Raw genomic sequence first — 17500 nt, forward strand, 5'->3', positions numbered from 1 at the left:
GTAGTCGTGGTTAGCGCACAAGGAATCAGTCCCGATCCAGAAAAGGTCGAGGCCTTGGCCAAGCTACCAACCCCATCGGATGTCAGCGGTGTCCGAAGACTGCTGGGAATGGTGAACCATGTGGGCCGCTTCATTCCTCATCTTTCCGACATCACAGCACCGATCAGGGCATTGCTTCAAAAGAGAAACTCATGGCTTTGGGGACCGTGCCAGCAAGCTACTTTCGACAAGCTCAAAAGCTTGCTCAGTTCAGAGGTCTGCATGGCTAAATATGACCCATCGTACCCCACGGTTGTGTCAGCTGACGCAAGCTCATACGGTCTCGGAGCCGTATTGCTTCAAGATCAACCATCGGGAGAACGACGAGCGGTTGCTTACGCCTCACGATCCCTAACGGACACTGAAATCCGCTACTGTCAAACAGAAAAAGAAGCTTTGGCTGTGACGTGGGCTGTCAAGAGGTTCGACCAGTTTCTGAGGGACATCGCATTTCAAGTCGAAACGGATCATCGTCCTTTAGTCACGCTCCTGGGATCAGCAGAACTCGACATGATTCCGCCCAGAATCCAGCGCTTGCGAATCCGTCTTATGCGCTATCAGTTCACTGTTCTCTACGTCCCTGGCAAGCTGTTGCCACGGCAGACACGCTGTCAAGGGCTCCTATTCAGGGACGCGATCCTGAGCGAAGTCAATGGCAGACTCCATCGAGTTATTCATCGGGGAAGTCGTTACAGCAGCTGCCAACCTCATGTCCTCCCGCATGGATGCCTTACGCAAGCACCAAGCGGACGACGGCATCTGTTCTGGGCTGTTCAAGGTTCGACCAGTTTCTGGTCCGCTTCTGTGAGAAAGGATGGCCAGAAAACGTCTCAAAGGTTCCAGTTCATCTAAGGGAGTACTGGAAGGAAAGAGGCAACATCACAGTGTGCGATGGCTTCTTGCTCAAAGATCGCCGCATCATTATTCCAAGCCTGATGCGCCGTGAGGTACTTCAGCAAATCCACGAAGGCCACCAGGGCATTGGACGGTGCAAGGCAAGGGCAAGGGACGCAGTATGGTGGCCTACCCTTAACAGCGAAATTGAGCAGCTCGTAACATCGTGTGAGAAATGCGCTCAGACGAGAGTTCAGCGTTCGGAGCCACTAATCGCAACACCGAATCCAAATCGGCCATGGCAGCGTGTAGGCGCCGACTTGTTTGAACTTGATGGAACTCACTACATAATCGTGGTGGACTACTACTGTCGTTTTTTGGAAGTAATCAGCTTGTCGTCGACCACCTCCACAGCTGTCATTGCGGCTGTCAAGAGCACGTTCGCGCGACATGGAATACCTGATGTGTTCGTGTCCGACAACGGCCCGCGATTTTCGTCACGGGTGTTCGCCGAGTTCAGGCAGACCTACGGATTTCATCACATCACGAGCAGCCCGGGCTACCCACAGTCAAACGGCGAGGCAGAACACATGGTGCGGACCATGAAGGATCTTTTCACAAAATCCAAGGACCCACACATGGCGCTTCTGGTGTACCGCGACACGCCAGGAGCGAGCGGATACAGCCCGTCGCAGCTCCTAATGGGCCGACGTCTGCAAACGACAGTGCCGAAGATGCCAGACACCCTGCAACCGGAGTGGCCACCACACGACGAAGTTGCAGCTAAGGATAAAGCTAACCGAACAAAACAAAGTCAAGACTTCAACCGTCGTCACGCCGCCCACCAACTCCGCCCACTCGCTGACGGGGAGAATGTGTGGGTGCAGGATAGGTCATGCGCAGCAAAGGGGCTCAGCCCAGCAAGAAGACCATGCTCATATGTGGTGGAAACACCGACAGGCATCATTCAGCGCAACCGTCGGCATTTGGTGCCGTTCAACGGTGCAGGCATGCCTGATGGCCTTGCGTCTGACAGTTATTCAAGCACAGACGGAACACCAGCAGTGACGGTCGAAAGCTCCGCGGATCAAACCCGCCGGATGTGTGACGCGTGAGCTATCGTGTTCCATGCCTGTGCCGCCGCGCCATCGGGGACCGGGGGGGTTTATTTCTCTTCGCTTAATAAAGGCACTTGAGTTCCAGCAACCGGTCGGTGTGGTCGCTTTCATCGTCACTCGTCAGCCGACGAGACAGGAAGTACCTTAATTTGAGGAATGAAAAAAAATTGGGCGTTTTAATTAGTGAACAAAGCGGAGTAACGCTAGTTCCATCTTTGGCTCGTTCCTTTTAACTGCGCTATTTTTACTGTGCACCTTAAAACACCCGGTTATTCCTCCCTCCCCCTCTGTGCTTTTACTACATAGCTGCATTTATTACATGGAATGGCGAGTTGATTTTTAAGCAATGCCTTGGGCACACATGGTATCTAGCAGGTTATTTTATGCACCATTCTTTTTTTAAGCAACCAACCTTCCCAACCGGCAAGCAGACTATTCATATGCTTGCAGGCTCTGTTTTCACCATCCTTGCGTCTGCACATATGTATATTTGTTAAACGTTGCCTGCATACCTTCCAATCCAGACTTCATATTTGAAAAGCGGCAACTGGCCACAGTTGCCGCTTTTCTAATGGAGGCGAAAAGCAGAAATGCCCATGTTCGAGATTTTGGCACACGTTAAAACATCCCCAAGTGGTCAAAATTAACCTTAGTCCCTCACTACGGTGTGCCTCATCGCCTGTGTAGTGTCAGTGTGTTAAACCTCATAGTCAATCAAAGTGTTCGTACAAACCTTCTACAAAGCAAGCACAAGCCGTTTTCAACTTTATGTGGTCACTGGTGAACTGACTGTTGTAAAACTGTGCATCGCAGTATGTTTGAGTTCACATGTTACTACTCACTCTTGCAGGTCTGAAGCATGAGATCAACCACTGGCTCTCAACAGCCACTCCCCCAGTCCGGCGAAGTCAACAAAAAGCCATCCAGCCACCACTAGGCACACAAGGCTGCAGAAAAAACTTGGCATAGCGTATGCATGTTTCTGGCCTATTTTTGCTTCTCTTAAGAAGGTAAAGTTTATGCAGCCTGTGTTGCTTTTCAGTTTCAGTTGCACAACTTTTTTTGATGTTGATTATGCATTTTCGTGTTGAAACGTATAAAAATGTGCAGTGCCAAAGGGACACTGCACCTCCAAGGCAAACTTCATTTTAGATTTTTTTATCCTTCACCTCCGTAAATGCTGGCATCATTACAGGAGTACTTGTCGAACGTTTTGATGTGTGGGTGTTTGCGTCTGTCCCGAATGCAAGATGGTGTGCCACGGTCCCTTAAAGGGGCTGGACCTACCCCACTTCTGATAGTGATGAAAAGCATGTCATAGTCTTCACATAAGCCATATGATGGCCAATTCTTTAAATACGTGTGAACATCCACTGCCTGACTACTCTTTACGTCCCAACTTTCAGCCTCTCATCAGTGCTAGTAAACATCCTACGCGAGGCTGACCCCTTTGCTAAGCTGCACAGAGAAAAGGTCAACCCAACAGCTCAGCCATTATCAGCAGCTGACAATCCTTGTGAATCCTCAGGTGCTGTCAAGTGCACAAATAACTCCATGTGCTCACCTTTGTGAGAGAGAAACGAGCCAAGAATGCCCCAGCAACACATCAGTGATGGCCTCCCAGATGGCCGATAGGATTCTCCAGGTACAGCGCGAAGGGGTTTTGAACCCCCTACCCCAAACATTTTACTATGCTGCACATAAGCAAGTGCTAGCATTCATTTTGGCAAGGCTCCTTCCATTCTCCCATACCTCCATACACCCCCAACCCCTAAAAGTATTTCTGGCTGTACCAACAGTTGATGGACTGTGAAGAATGAGCACCCTGGAAAGAACTAAAGGAGGTGTTTCTGGTGTGCATTTGGAGGTTGTCAGGTGACACACTGTCGGGTCGAGTTGATACGTGCAGCATACCACGGTAGCAATGCACCAAGCATGTGTGATCCTGCATTCAAGGCCAGTGCACTGCAGGCGTATTAGTAACTGCACTTGCATTGGGTCAAATTAAACTACGCAGCTGTTGAGAAAAACAATGGGGTGTACTCACGGGAGCAAAACTCTAGATTGATGCAAGCAGCAGCTGAAAGGCATTACATGCTGCCACATGAATAAGTGCCTCCTGCCAAGAAGACACTGGCTGTACGGCCTAGTTTAACAGTACGATGTTCATTTCGTGCTTGTTGCTTTGGCTACATGTGGCTTCGGCCTCGTTGAAGCGTTTTAGCGATTAGCGGTCAGTAATGCATTGAACGTTTTTTTTTTGACCTCTGATTGGGAGCTTAAGCACGCGACAGGCCTCATTAAAATCAAGTCCTAGCACTTCGGGATTTACACTCTATGCGCAGATTGTGACTATTCGTGAAGGACGAGGACAATAGAAAGGAGCAATAAAAAATTCTTTAGGGCCTCATCTGGGGAGAGTGACCATTTGGGCTCCTTTCCTTGGTTGCAGCAAAGCCAAGGGAATGCGAGCTGTGGACCGGCGACCAAGGACAACTCCACCCGGAGCTGGGGTTGTGTGCGCTGGACGTTGCGTCGTCGGCTGTCGAGCACTGAGGGCCAAAACCATCGAGGACAGGCGGCCATATCCATGCCAACAGAATCAACCTAAACAACAAGGTGTGCTGGGCAGCTACGGTCTCCCACGGCAAACACACTCAGAGACACATGGTCCCCCAGAGTCAATACACTCACGGCAGACATTCCGATTCATGCTCAGAAATTAACAAAATCCATCACATGCTTGAGTCCATTATCGTTGGAAAAAAAAAAGTTCTAAAAGCAGCCCTAACTGAACTTAAGGGAGTCGACACCACTGTCAACCCCGCCTCTTCCAAAACGTCAGACCAGCATCTCAGGCCATCGTTGACTCCAGCCACAGCAGGTTACCGACATTGGGGTCCTCAGAAATTGGGTCCGCATATGCAATGGACAATTCTCCATCTGGCTCTACTCAGTTAAAACACTGGGACAAGAAAATTGGCCTTGGCAAACCCTCCTTGCTTCGGGGTCGGATGATTAGTACGTTACGGAAGGTGTGCTTCAAAATTTTGGAGAACAGATTATGGAAACCCTCGTGCGACATTCAAAGCCATGTTAGTGCAATTTGAGGATAAGATTGGTGCTGAAATCACCGGTCTCAACATTTGCATCACCGGTTCTTTGAGGACGCTGCGTGAAGGGGAATGGGCCCCATAAAATCGACTGCACGTGCGTCTGGCCTCCGTCAGAGGACAGTTCCAAAGTGCTCACCAATCGTCTAAAGGCACATTCCCACTGGCGACTTGGCACATTGCGTGACGTCGCAAGTGATGAGCCAGGCATCGCTTTTTCTCGCTTTGCGAGGGAGGACAAGATCGCTCTAGGACTGAATCCCCTCGTTGCGCCTCGGCAATGCAAAACCGGATAGCCAATCATGGCTAAGGAGTCAGCTGACGTAGCTGCAAAGGAAAGATTTGTTTACATCCAGCAATGCAAACAATGGTGAGCCGCTGCTGCCGCACAGGGCTGACTGTGCCTGTCGGGTCAGGGGTCAGGCCGGCAAGGAATTTTTCATGCGCTTCAGTTCTTTGGTCAGTGACTTCAGGGTATGTGTGTACTAATCAACAAACAGTGTAGAACTCATCAGTGTGGAAAGTCTTTTCAAATGGCAAACACGGTGTAGAACTTGGAGCGTTCGGAGGCGTCAAAACTTCTGCGTCTGTGAAAAGAAGTGAAATTTGCCGGCCGGGATGCGAGTATTGTTGCATCGAATTAATTACTAAATGCAAAACATGGATGACCGGCACGTTTCTCCTAATTGTATGGAGCCCTTCTCGCAACACCTCCAAACTGACCAAGCTTTTTTAGAAAACTCTTGAAATTTTCCATTTCGACTCATTACTCATTGTCGGTGATTTTAATGCACATCACACTAAGTGGGGATTGCAAGCATGACACCATTAAAAAGCGAAAACCTTTGGCTTGATGCCCAACGAGAAGGCCTCACCCTTACCACTGACCATACGCATCCCACTTGCACCGGAAGTAGTGTGAGCAGTGATGAGCAGCAGTGTGAGCAGCCTTGCCTCACTTTTACAGAACACATGTAAAGGAAGACCACTTTACGCAACACATAAGAGAATCTCGGCAGCGACCACCCGGCAACATCAAACGAAGGTCTGGTAGGCCCGCTTATCCTCATTTACTGAGATGCATTTCAAGGGCTCTGAGTGGTGCAGCGGGATTCCTCACACTCGGTGATTGGTCCACATATCTGAGAAATAACTAACATCAAGGCAAAGGCGGATCAACTGGGCCGAGATGCTGAGCAGGCAACTAATTATACATTTGAAGCAGGGAACCAATGCCAGGTTGACTTGCAGCTTCCCCACATGTGGGAGGCCAAGAGTGGTTTGCAACAGCAGCTCCGCAAGAACAAAGTCAGTTGCAACTTGTTTTGTCGCCTGGATTGGCTTGACCAACACATTGAAGAATACTCAGTTATTGCGACAAAATTGGCATGCAGCTTGCGATTTCACTGTGAGAAGCAACTACCCAAGACATGAAACATCGTCTGATGCTTAATCGATCTCGGTAAGAGCCACGCCATACATTGATGCAACCTAATGGGGAATTCCATTGAGAGAACAGGAGCAGTGGCATCGTGCAGTGAGGAGTAGGTGACAGAACACTTGGGGGCACACGGGAGCAGGGCCACTGCACCTGCCATGAGTGCGGCACGCACCCGGAGAGCAGGTGGGAGAGGAAAAAACGACGAGGGGAAAACACGGTCCCGACCGGCTGTATGGGCATACATGATAGCATTTATTAGGTTAAATAAGGGCGATCCGGCTACATTACTGGCAGTAGCAGCAATATGAGGCCTGTCTGCAAGATTGGCGAGTGAGGAACAGGCGGTATCACTACGAGGGCGTCTCAAATACGACAAAAACCAGTAACAGAGGCTATTTTGCTCATATGCACCATCTCTCGGGGTGAAGTAGAGGTTAAACTGCCGGCTACTTGTTCTTGTAGTCGTTCGTGCGAATCTCCCCGGTGCCGTTCGTTTCTCTCTCTCTCTCTCTCTCTCTCTCTCTCTCTCTCTCTCTCTCTCTCTCTCTCTCTCTCTCTCTCTCTCTCTCTCTCTCTCTCTCTCTCTCTTCAGCCTTTAGCGTTTTTGAGAACTGAGAACGAATATTTCAGTAGAAGAAACACCCCCGCCCCACGCAGAATCGTTAAATGATGTACAACCAAAGTGGGAAGCTCCTTCACTGGGTCTGTTTACTGAACAGCACCGTTGATTCTGGGCATGGAGTTCAGTGAGAGTAAAGCCCCTCCTATGGGCAGGGCCGTGGCGGAGGGGCTTTAATTTAGAGCAGCCCAGCGGCAGCGCGGCGGCGCGCGCCATGTCGTCGCTCCATGTACCGTAATTACCCGATTCTAACGCGCGCCCTTTTTCCGGAAAAATAGGCTGAAAAATCACATGCGCGTTAGCATCGGATTCGAAACCGAAACCGAAACAGCGGAAATTTCGTCCCACCCATCGCCATCACCATATCAAGATGGCGCTAAAGCTTTTAGCAACGATTTTTCGGACGCAGGAACCATATGCGCCTAGACTTTTCTATCGGCGTTCACACAAATCGTCAAATTGTTCCACTTGCGCGCTTGATAACAGCAATGGCAGCAGCGGCTCTCACGCGTTCAAAACGAGCGGTCGGCTGAAGCGTGCGGCTCTGGGAAGCTCACGGGATGGGCGTGCAAGGCGTGGGCCACGATCCCATCGACCATGGTTGAATGTTCGTTCAGAAGTGTGGCATCGCGAAGGCTCTTCGCGGCACCGAGGACGAGATGTTCTGGTCAGCGGAAAGCGACGAGGAGTGAGATGAGCGAAATTACTTTGGGGAATAAATAAATCGCCCATTACTCCCGCATTCGTTTGTCTGGGTTATAAAGTTCCGTGCACGTTACAAATGGAGGTGCAAGTTTTTTGGTTTTTTTGTCAGAAAAATCGGGTGCATGTTAGAATCGGGGGCGCGTTAGAATTGGATAAGTACGGTAGCTCAGAGATTTCCCGCCGCGCAAACTTTGTCGTGAAAGTTCGCTCCACGTATTCCAGCCTTTAGGTATCCCAGCAATCTCTGCGGAAAAGCATGTGTGAGCAAAGCCGGGCAAAGCACGTGTGGCGGTGTGAAGCATTCGCATGCTCGTAGGGCTCGCTGCCCATTCCACAAAGTTGCAAATGCACGATGGATACTGCCGCGCTCCCCGATACAAGGGAGCAAAACACACACACACACACAAAGGGGAGGATATGACGTTAAAGGTCATGTGACTTCCTTCGTATCGTACTGTGCTCACTCCGACTTTTCAAGCGGGAGCAGATCGAACTGCTCCCAACTGCTCTCAGAGCACCGAAAGTGGTCTCGCACTACCACTGGATGACAGTGCTCCTACTTCTGTTCGACCACTGAAACACGCCTGCTCAGGAGAGAGCACTTTCAGAGTGCTTTTGAGTGCTCCTGCTCTCCCAATGGAATTCGCCATAAGTGTCATTCCCTATCAGTTTGGTAGCACGGACAAAGAACTACTGAAGGTTATTCAGGATCTTCATATTGCAAGCTGTGCTGCCAAGGTACTGCCCCCCTACTCGAGCCGGAATAATGCCCTCCTCAACATTACTTCGGGCAAGGTACGCGGCTGCCATTACGGCCCTTTGCACAAAACAAAATGTGCTTTTAGGCAAGACGACATCAGGAACAAATGCTTGTAATCTAGGTTATGACTTTTTGGAAGCCCTCACTCATTAGCTCAATATGTGTTGGGATAGAGGCCACATTCCGAAACAGTGGAAAAGAGCCGAAAATATTTTAATCCCTAAACCTGAAAAAAAGCTTACGATTGAAATTCTCCAGCCATTATCTCTCATTCCATGCATGGGAAAGGTTCTTGAACATGGAGGAAAACTCTTTTTCTGCATACCATGATCAGTTTCAGACGTACACTTTCTACAAAGGTTAAGGCAGCATGAGCTTTAGCTAACAGCCAAACAAGGAGTCGCATTTTAAGCACATTGGGCATTAACCTTCCTTGCAGCACGACTTTACAAGTAGCTATTCCAACAACGCGGAGATTGCATCCTCATTCCCCCTCTTCTCGTGAAACGCACCCCAATTACAACGACGAGCGACGATAGGCCAGGGCGCAAGCTCTGCGCAAACGCTAAGCTAAATGTGAGGACGTGGTTTACAGGGACGCAGCCAACTATTTTCGTCTCGACGTAATATTAGTTGCTGTAGTCAATAACCAGGGAAACTCCATTGTCTCTGGCCCGCTCCATACCCCAGTGGTGTATGAAGCAGCAGCCATTGCACTGGCAATGGTGGCCTTCACAAAAATCAGAACAGTAAAAAAATTCAGGGAAGCTTGCGCTCACGTGCAAGACTTGATCAATGACGGACACAAAGTTGAGTTTTATTGTCGTGGTGCCGTGGTTGACGTCGGCGGGATGGCATTTCATTACCTTACGTTGAGCAACGCCAGAGTGACCTCGTCGTTTTGGTCGACGTTTTCTTGTGCCGCCCTGTAAGCATGACTTATCGTCTCTAGCAGATGCTTTGCACGCCGAGCCTGTCGAAGCACACCGGCCTCTTCCTTTCCTCGGCCATGCCAACTATCTGTGGCCTATCCACTATCCGCGACAAACTATGCATACGTATCAAGGCACGCGAGCATGAATGGTGTGCATTTTCGTAGTATTTTAAAAGCTGCGGACACCATACAGAAATGATTTGCTCAACAGCATCGCTGTTAATTAAAACCTCCAAGTCTGCAATCCTAAATTTCTCCCGAGGGCAGATCTCCGAAGAGGTGTCCGTACCTCTAACTTTTGGCTTCGACCCCAAAAAACGAACCGGCAAGTTACATCTAATCTGGACCGCTGCCCTCTTTGGCATGGCCAGGAGTGAATCCGCACACAACGCCGCTTGCGGCTTCACCGACCTAGCGCACGTCAACGGTGGCTTCATCTCACTGTCAGGCAGGAACAGAGTAGTGTCCTACACGGATATCCCCAACCACTGTCGGCTGACCTGAGCCTGTATCCCTCCCAGGAATCTGTGGTTTGGAGACACCTCCAGACAAATTCGTGTCAGAGCTTAATTGTCTACAGCTACTGTTACCCAGGACAGGTAACAGTAGCTGTCCCCCCACCCCCCCTGCAGAGTGCCACAGGTGCCAGGAAGGAGCAGGCCTAGCACACATGCTATGTCAGCGTCCTCACACAGCCACACCAAGTTGCAGTGTTAATAGCAGTGGGAGACCGTACTGCACAGCTCCTACTTGGGGAGAGTAGAACAAGGGTAGGAGCAGTAAGCACCCTGGAACTATCATCACATCTGTCTCTGGCCCTCCAACACCTTTCACCGTATGAATTGTTCCAATTTTTACTGCCCCATTTGCTCAATTCTTAGTTCCTACCCCATTTTAATAAAAGGTGTATTGAATGTTAAATACTCCAAATCTTTGTGCATCAACCGTAAGTGCATCTATCGCAAGTGCAAGGGGCATGAATAAAAGTGGATGCTTAGAATAAAAAAAAAATTACAATGTAGCAGTGAGTGTAAATTTTAGCATGTTTTAGCTATGATGGGCATGTAAATTGCTTTTCAGTGATGCTGTGTGCCAGATACTAAGTTCCCTTCTATGTACACAATGACGAGTTTTTCCCAGCAGAGTCCTGGGTATTGCGTTTACAATAGTGAAAATTCACTATCTGCTACTTATTTTCTTTTTTGTAGGTCTTTAAGCAAAGCCTGCAAAGCTGTTAGTAGGCAACAGGTTAGTGGGCAACAACAGAAAAAGTTTATTCAGCACACAGTATGTCATTTGTGATGTCACTGCTTAAAATGATATTTGCATTTTCCTCGTGTTAAAAAAATCACAGCAACTGGACAGTATCATACACAGAAAAGTGTTGAAACAGTTCAAAGAAATAGGGATTTAAAGGCATTATACAGACAGGTAATAGTTTTCTGGTAAATACACAAAGTAATGCCACACTCTTAAACTAAAAAGATAATTGAGATTGATTTGAGTTCTCTAACATAGCACGTTAATAAAAACTGAACAAGACGACGAGCTGCAGGCTTACAAAATTGCTTCACCGATGCAGTTGTTGGAGTCAGAAAAGAAATCTGTAAATACAGGATGTGTTGAGGACAAATGACCATCAATACTAGACGTGCCCAGTAAGTGCAGTCTTCTGCTGAATGGCAAACACGCAAAAAAAATGACTTGATACACTTAATTAAAAACAAACTGCAAAAAATGTGAGTATAATCAGATTGCAAGGTAAAACTGACAGGACTAAATTCCTTGGCAAGTTGCAGTATTCCAAAATGGTTTTACCAATGCTGCAAATATAACCCGCCGCGGTGTCTCAGTGGCTAAGGCGTTGCGCTGCAAAGCACGAGGTGCAGTCACTTTCATTTCCGAGGGTTGGGGTGGTCGGACCAGCGACAAGCGCCTTACCGAGTCTTGCAGCATCTTAAATAACCTTGTACCAGGTGACACAGTGTTGGCTGACAGAGGATTCACAACAGGTGATGCTGTTGGCATCCACTCAGCCAAGCTAGAAATGCCGGCTTTCACTAGGGGGAAATCGCAGTTATCGGCTTGGGACGTCCAAAAAACTCGAAAATTGGCTAATGTCCGCATTCATGTAGAACGGGTGATTGGGCTACTTAGAGGACGATACCGAATCCTGTCAAGCACTATTCCAGTTGATCTTGTGACTGTGAAGCACAACGAGAGGCTCACCCAGCTAGACAAAATTGTAGCTGTCTGCGCAGCTCTAGCAAATCTGAGCCAGTCAGTTGTGCCATTTGAATAGGCATTTTCCAGCAAGCCGTGTGCATCAGTTTGGCTGAGACAACAATGTCTAGCAGTTTCCCTTATTGTGTGGGAAATAGGTGGGTGAGGCACGCCGTAGTGGAAGGCTCCGGATTAATTTTGGCCACCTGGGGCAAGAAGGAGGGGGGGGGGGATCCGTAACGTGCGCCGAAATCTTGCAGACACGGGCGTTTTTGCTTTTTGCCTCTGTCAGAAAAGTGGCTGGGAATCGAACCTGCAATGTCCTTGGGCCCAGCAGCACAACACCTTAGCCACACAGAAGAGGATGGAATGGGAATGGCCACAATGAAATGCCAATACTGGGCAACAGTGAAAAGAGCAGCAGGCATCCAATGCACTGGTTAGAAGGCGAACATGACCATTAAGACAGCCAGGATGCAACGCATGGTTAGTGTGGTGTGTAACGGGTGTGCAAAAAATGTTGTGTGGTGGGCATCTAAAATCGTCGCAAACCATGTGTATTTATTGGAAGTATGATTTAGGGACTACCCAGCGATGGGCATAACAGCACAATGCACAGGCTACTGTACCAGGTAGTGCAATTCCTGATGATTGACTTATTGATGCAATTTTTTGTTTCGCTGTAGTATCTAAATGCACAGATGTTTTGGTTTTCATTGTGTGATTTGCAGTTATGTTCTGTCATGAAGATTTTAGCCCTGGTCATCTGTATGAATGCACTCTTCTGTTCAAACAGAACATTATGAGGATTTTGCTCCTGTAGATATGAAAAGCTGTTTCCTGGACTGTTGACCGACGATTTACCTAATTTCTTGGCGGTGAAAGTTTTGATGTGCCGTAATGTGTAAAATAAGCCCTCCGAATTTTCCATAATGTGAAATGCTATTCCACGCAGTGAATGGCAGCACCCATTGCGAGCCTAAAGCAATGGGAGTCTAGATGAAGACATCAAGCCCAATTTTGAACTGTTACGCTCGTGATTTTGATTCCAATGGTTTAGGTAGGTTATTTTTTGTCAGTTGTTACACCACTGTCCATTTTATGCTGCTGCTGCTGCTCTAGTAAACGTTCTTCAGCTTAGTTCTGTGTCTTCACAAAAAATACAGGGTGTTTGTAATGCTGCCCAATGTCAGTATTTCTTTCCCTTTTTTGTCCAAACTGACATTGATGATTGTCGTCGTAGTATGCAAGTTTTTAAGAGTTGTTAATGTTTTGTGCAAAAAAATTGTGCATCTTAGTTAGTGACATGAGGGGTCTCAACTCACATCAGTGAGCAAGCAAGCCACAGTCAAGAAGTTCAGTCCCACATGGGAAGGTTGCAATGCAAGAAAGGCAGGGGGGAGGGGGGTGTAACAAATTGTCACCTAATGCTGCCGTTCAAACGAAACAAGTCCTTTCCCACACATTGTAAATATGCTTGGTCATTTCTGTATGGAATTTGGTGTCACCATTCGAGAAACATATCAGTACTGATCTCCAGAATGACTAAAATCTAGGCACTGATATTTGTTTTACGGTGATCCTTTAATACATCAAAAGGTCAAAAAAAAAATCAAAAGGTCTGCAGGCCACATGTGGCCCGGGTGTTTCACACCCTTGCTTTAGATTAACTGTGCACAATAGGGCATGGCTATGTGTATCAATCGTAACACAAAGAATGGAAGGTTACAAGTGGAAGCACCCACACACAAAAACCGAATGGAATGGGAAAAAATGGTGTTTCTGTGTTCTAGATGCGGAGTGTGTTATGCTCGGGGGTATGTCACTTGTTGACCGGTGGCGACCGTCCGCACACCATCTGTGCATGCACTCCTCTCCTCCTTTCCAGACAGCTGCGTACTCTCCTCTCCTCTCCTACCGTCTGCGTGCGCTCCTCCTCCGTTCGCTTCAGCTCTCTCGCGCGCATGCGCGGCTCTCTCTCTCGTAGTCTCCTCTCCTACAGCTGTGAATATAAAGGGGAACTAGCAGAGCGCCCGTTCAGTGCTGCGCTTGCTTCGCTTGACTCCGTGCTTCTTCAGATGAAGTAGGATGGAAGCAACAGTCCCGTCAGCGGGTGCGCTGACGCAATTAAACATAACGGAAACGCAAACGGAACCTCCATGACACTCCGCATCCTACTCATGGTTCCCTTCGGGGAGATGGGTGTAATTTTTTTTTGTACCCCAGCAAGGCTCCTTGTCTCTGTTTAGCTCCAAGTAGTAGTGCAGAAGTGACTACAAAAGAGAATCGGCAGACTGCATCGGTGCTCCTGTGACCTACTGCAAACTATCACTAATATGTAACTGATGGGTAATTACATTGTGAACTGTTGGTTGGGTGGTGTTTTATTGATGTGTAATAAAATGTTTCTTGATAGACATGTTCTCATCATGCCATTTTTAATAGTGTCCCAAGCTGCTGTTAGCAGTTACCCCTAGGTGTAAGTAAGACAAGTTAACTTAGCAAGCCTTGCTGCTGATGCCCGGAAACACCAATGTTAAGCTTTGGTGGTGCACAAAGAACATGGGTTGGTAAGCTAGTTGGTATTGCATAATGAAAAGTGGGTCTTACAAAGCAATATGAACAAAGGCAGGACAAAGCACTGAACTGTGACTGATTGTTTATTCAAGGAATAAACATACCAATGCGATTACAACCAATGAAAAGGCTAAAAGCACATCGAAACCAACACGTCATCTCGCCCCTTCCCTGCTACATAGCAAGATTTTGATACACGATTTCTTTTTTTGGGAGTGCAACTGAAGGGTCTCTAATGCACACATTATTAAACATTCAATTTCAAGTACGCCTATCAATTTATGTGTGAACTTTTCCTTTTCTAAGCAATGAACGCACTTCCCAAAAAGTGGAACACAAGCGTAACTTTTTGCAGTGTGACAAAATGTGGCCCGATAATTCAATGAAGTCCTTGTGCTCACTGTACAGATCACCATTTCATAACAGTTGAATTAGCCAAAATGAAGGCGATAGCCATGAGTTATCATTTCCTGGCCAGAAACCACGTCTTGCAAAAAATATTCGAGCACATGAAGAGTATGACTAAAATGTTTTTTTTTTATATTCTAGCACATGAAGAGCATGACCAAAATGTTTTTTTTTTTTTTTTCATTTTCCACAGTCATTGTAAATTCAAATAGCAGTAGCTGGAAAGGCACCTAAATGCACATAAAAGGGCACCAGTCGACCTCGATATTTATTTCTGAATATTTCTGTAGATCAGTTTCGAAGTGTGCTAAACACCATCATTGTATTTAAACCTGCTGCTGCTCACGGATGCCGCAAAAAACGGCACTCTTGAGGCTTGCCCCGCAGGACGCACCAGCTCTGTGAGGGCGCCGTATTTCTTTTCTAGCAGCTGCATACGCCTGCAATGAAAGAGAAAGAAAAAAAACGGGCTAAAGTTCGGGGTGAAGCAGAAAGGCACAATTACTATCATTATGTGCACAATTAGTTTTTCTAAACCAAGCATGAGCTACAAGTTTTGTACGGAGACTGAAATGGCAGTTCTGCTGCCCCTAAAAACACATAATAGTAAGTTTCGCTAAGCGCTGCTGGCGCAAAACAACAGCTTGAGACGACGTTCGTTTCCGGACGGCGTGATCGAACAGCAATTTCTTTAAAAGATATATCGATATATCAGCCTCAAAAGTGCGCAGGATAGAAGTACCCGAGGTTTTGACCTTTAACTGATGCTCGCCGGTTTCCTCACTCCACCCAAGGACAATCGAAACACAGGGCTTCATGCCCTGCGCTGAAATTGACAGAAGTAAATTGATCGCTGCATGCGATCCAATCACCGCACGAGAAAAAACAAGAAGAAAACACGTTGCTGCTTATGTTCGAGTTATTATCAAAAAAGCAGCCCTAAAAACGGCTTCCCTCAAGATGGCACGGGCGACACATTGGCACTGGGTTTCTCGTGCGCTAAATGTTTCACACTCAGCAAAACAACTCACCTGTGACAGAGCGCGGCGGCTGGCCATCACCTGATCTGCGGCGGCGACTTGATACGCGTCTGGCGATAGGTAGATCGCACAGTACTCAACAGTACTTAGCGTCGAGTTATTACTTTGCGTTCAGTGGGCATCAGTTTGGAAATGATGCAGTTCATGCTGACAAACGACCAATGCGCTAACGATGCAACCTTTGCGCCCCGACCGACTCGCACTCGCTCGTAGGTGTGCGCAGAGGCTGGGGTTGAATTACAGATAAGGTTGTCACACTCATGAGCGGAACCATGAATTTTCGCGTAACCAACGCTATCGCGGTGCAACGACTATCAAGCCACTCGCACACGCCTTGCACGAAAACACAAGCTCATATCGCGGACCGCGACCTGCCTGGCCGCCATGAAGGCACGGAGGAGAAGAGGAGGGCCTGATCTGCGGGCCGTGCGCACAACGTCGCCTAGCAACAGACGCTTGGCCACAGATATGGCGGCGCACGCATGGTTGCCTGTATGTATGTGAATACGCTCTATACAGGGCTTTTGGCATAATGATGGCTAAGGTACATGTCACTGTAACTCTGCAAACATTAAAGCTATGAACATGTGCTGAGTTAATGAATCACCGCAAAACGATTGCTATACCAAGGTTTTTTTAGCAGGAAGCATGTTTGTAACAACAGATGTGGCACAAGACCTGCCTATTTATGTTGTTACCTAGCAGTGCTGCTGTGGTGCTGGAAAAATTGTCATGCTGTAACTGTGTTTTGACATATTAGCAATGTGAAAAAAGTCCAATAAGCACATCAGTTAAAGGGCTAGGTTGTAATGGCTAGATCACTCATGATTTAAATACTAAATTTTAAACCATCTATGCCTAACTTATTAAAAACTTGTGTGTCCACATTCAGGCCAGCCTCTACTACACTCAAATTTTCGACAGCGTGAAAACGATGTCACCTAACAGTACACATAAAGAGAGTGCGAAATGCAAAAAACTGCGTTTCAAACATGAACACACACAACGCAAATGGCTCGTACAATTGGCATTTTCGGAAACAAAACTGAATAAAAAATGCAGCCATTGTCGGTGGCCAGAGGTGATAAATGTAATGGACCTGAAGCGGCCACGCCAGAACTGGTGGCCGCTCAGAGCCGCCTTCAAATGCGCGCGTTCGCGTTGCGTTCCGCACTTCCACAGAAAACCTGTGACTAACGTTTGCCCAGGATAATGGAGTTGGGTGTGATTTTGACATCGCTTTGCTATCAATCGAGATGAAGGAGGTCGTTTGACAGTTATTTTTGCATCAGAATAACTTCCATTGTAGGAATCCTTGGCATTGCGACTAAAAAGCGGGCCATGATTTGCAAAGCTACTCGCTTGTATTATATCGAAAAGCAGCTTTGGTTAGCTGGTGCCTCAGCTGTCATGTCACTGTTTTTTTTTTGGGGGGGGGGGGGAGAAAACCTTGCACAGGTGAAAATCAAGCACTAATTATTTTTTCTATACATTATGCAAACAGCTTCATGAGTATTGGCCCAGCATTTTTCACCTCGCTGCACATCGAGAATCGAATTATAAAATTGGTCTGAAGCCATAAGTCAGCTTCCACAGCTGAAGATGCACTAAAACCCCCAAAAAGTGACCACTCTGCCACTGTTTTCTACTTTCAACAGAGATATGTGCAGTTGAAAACATCTTACTTTC

General features: G+C 47.5%; 2 long non-coding RNA genes across 2 annotated transcripts; one reads left to right on the forward strand and one right to left on the reverse strand.

Moving 5' to 3' along the window:
- Window positions 1-4616: 4616 nt before the first annotated feature.
- On the forward strand, window positions 4617-12926 carry LOC144153628 (uncharacterized). Its single transcript, XR_013319339.1, has 2 exons — window positions 4617-10398; window positions 12079-12926. It is a non-coding gene; the product is annotated as an uncharacterized LOC144153628 (long non-coding RNA).
- A 1502-nt stretch (window positions 12927-14428) lies between these two features.
- LOC144153629 (uncharacterized) lies at window positions 14429-16318 on the reverse strand. Its single transcript, XR_013319340.1, has 2 exons — window positions 15803-16318; window positions 14429-15211 (listed from the first exon to the last, which is right to left on the reverse strand). It is a non-coding gene; the product is annotated as an uncharacterized LOC144153629 (long non-coding RNA).
- Between the last annotated feature and the right edge of the window lie 1182 nt (window positions 16319-17500).

The sequence above is a fragment of the Haemaphysalis longicornis genome, unplaced genomic scaffold (genome assembly GCF_048455015.1).
Source record: "Haemaphysalis longicornis isolate Haplotype H1 unplaced genomic scaffold, Haemaphysalis longicornis Haplotype H1 scaffold_9, whole genome shotgun sequence".
Taxonomy (NCBI): Eukaryota; Metazoa; Arthropoda; class Arachnida; order Ixodida; family Ixodidae; genus Haemaphysalis; species Haemaphysalis longicornis.